The 2,664-nt window shown below is 45.9% G+C and overlaps 1 long non-coding RNA gene across 1 annotated transcript; it reads right to left on the reverse strand.

Moving 5' to 3' along the window:
* Positions 1 to 528: 528 nt before the first annotated feature.
* Positions 529 to 2,333, reverse strand: LOC134444306 (uncharacterized). The gene is made up of 4 exons (XR_010033923.1): positions 2,182 to 2,333; positions 1,862 to 1,954; positions 1,426 to 1,594; positions 529 to 1,198 (listed from the first exon to the last, which is right to left on the reverse strand). It is a non-coding gene; the product is annotated as an uncharacterized LOC134444306 (long non-coding RNA).
* Positions 2,334 to 2,664: the final 331 nt, after the last annotated feature.

Consider the following 2,664-nt stretch of genomic DNA (forward strand, 5'->3'; position numbering starts at 1 on the left):
AATGTAATGAGGACCCATTCCTGGACCCCTCGTCTCACTGCTGGGCACAGGTAAACGGACCCCTTTGTCCCCCCTGTCAGCTTCCCTGCATGTAGGCCACATACATTGCTGAAAGAAGTGAACGAGACAGGAATGAAATGTGAAAATGTATTTCTGTTTACTTTTACACTATGAAGTGTGAACGGTCACCTCTCCTTCTCCTCATATTCAGAGTGCATAAAACAACACTCAACTGTGTGGTCTGTTGATAGCCTGTGTAGTACAGTAGATTAGACTCCATTTTTTGACAAAAATCTATGTAGGGTTAACACAAAGTTTGAAATTGTGTTTGACCAGTCTCCAATGTGCAGTTTAACTAATAACTAAAAATAATGCATTGGCAAGAAATAGCCTACAGACTGATACATACAATAAATACAGTCACACAGACACAAACAGTGTGCAATAAGAAGATTAACATACTGATGGTCAATAAATACACAAACACAGTGGACACACACACACACACACGGCAGGAGATCATACAGGTGATGTGAAGATGCTGTATATAAGGTGCAATGAGTAAAGTGTACGTGGCATGGTGAAAGAAGTGTTCATGGAATATTCTCCAGTGTCCTTGGAATATTCATGTGGTTTTCTTCAGTGCGTTGAGGAGTCTGATGGCTTGTGGAAAGAAGCTGTTTCCCAGTGTGCTTGTGCGGCACCACATGCGCTTCCCTGATGGTAGTAGAGAGAACAGTCTGTATGCTGGATGAGTTGTGTCTTTATGATGTTCATTGCCCTCTTGGAACAGTGTGAAGTGTACAGATCCTGAATGGCTGGTAGGGGTGATCTTATGAGCTTTTCTGCCGTTCTCACCACACTCTCTGTACTGCCTTCTAGTCTTCAGCTTGACGGCTGCCATGCCAGACAGAGAGGCTGCTGGTCAGGATGCTCTCAATGACACCCCTGTAGAAGGTGGTGAGTGCCGATGTGGGGCGATCGGCTCTTCTCTCATCCTTTGCAGGAAGTGGAGTAGTGTCTGTGCCTTTTTAAGATGGTGGAGCCATGTGGTGCAGGTGGAGCCATGTGGTGCAGTTGGAGCCATGTGGTGCAGTTGGCAGAGGAGGAGCGGCACAGTGGTTGGTGCTGGGTTGATCAGGTTCAGAACCAAAGTTGCTGGTGTCATCAGCCCTCCCTCTGAAAACTGGCTCCGTGCCTGTCAAAAAAAGGCATGCTAATGTTATGAATGAAAATAACGACAAAAACAACCACCCCTATCTACCTACAGAAAGACATGACCATGACATGACCATGTGCATATGCTTGTGCACACGCCCCCCCACACACTGCTACTGTCTTAAAGTGTGGCACGCAGGCAGGCACGCAGGCCTATTCTCCCCCCTTTGCCTCAAGTCAACTGTGCATTTTAGAGGTTGGCCTCACCTGCACATGTGTGAAGAGCAGGGAGATGGGAGGTTGAGGATGACGAGGCAGGGCAGGAGGTTCTCCTTGTGACCTGCCCTGGTCCTGATGCTGATTGCCCATCACCATGCTGTGGCTCATCAAACCCATTACTGGCATATCGATGCTGAACAGGAACGACTGCTTCCATCTGCACACATGCACACAGACACACACACGAGAGGGTATACATAGAATACACTACATAAAAATCACACCCATCATTTTAATGCAGAACACTAGGCTGAAGAGATACAGAGCTTCTGGCCTGTACAGGGGTCACTACTACTGTGCCAGTGTTTTGTATTATCCTCTATACACAAGTTCTGCTATAAATAAACACAACACATGAAGGAATCACTGTATGAAATACTTATTGGTCTAGTGCAGAACAAAACGGATTCAGTGATTTACTCACCACTGTGTGCAAGTTTCTGTGTTCAGCTCAGGTGGAAGCCTCCATCACAACATGTTGGTACTGACATCAACCATCTTTCAGAAAACTGCCTGCCTGTCAGAAATAGCAAAATTATGTTACCACAACAAGGTAGTATCTTAAAGATACCCTTAACCAAAGGCAGACAGACACACACTGCCACTGTCTTGGTTCTAGGACACACACACGCCCTTTAAGGGTCACATGTATAATGACCGGGTTCTCACTTACTCACTCGCACACTCCTTTTCTCCTACTTTTGCCTCAGACAATGCAGAGAGTTTTTTAAAAAATGGCCTTACCTGCACATGTGTGAAGGGCAGGAAGAGAGGTTGAGGATGGAGCTGCCAGTCAGGAGGTCCAGAGCTGTCCTGGTCCATCACCATCATGTGGATCATCAACCCCAACTTCTTATATCTGCGTGCACACATTCTCTCTCTCTCTCTCTCTCTCTCACACACACACACACACACACACACACACACACACACACACACACACACACACACACACACACACACACACACACACACACACACACACACACACACACGGAGAGATACAGAGAGAGAGAGAGAGAGATACATTCAATACCAGACGTTTTTTGGAATTCAGCCATAGACTCCCAACCAATCTCATAATTTTATGGCATTTTTTGAACACCCACCGAATATTTTGTCTTTAACCCACAGACACATGTCAGGGCTTGTTCGAAAGCCCAAAGACTCAGCTGTCTGTATATTTTTACGGTTTGTTTCTAGCTTGTTCCAGTCCGAAGTTATTTC

Source organism: Engraulis encrasicolus, unplaced genomic scaffold (genome assembly GCF_034702125.1).
Source record: "Engraulis encrasicolus isolate BLACKSEA-1 unplaced genomic scaffold, IST_EnEncr_1.0 scaffold_507_np1212, whole genome shotgun sequence".
NCBI lineage: Eukaryota > Metazoa > Chordata > Actinopteri > Clupeiformes > Engraulidae > Engraulis > Engraulis encrasicolus.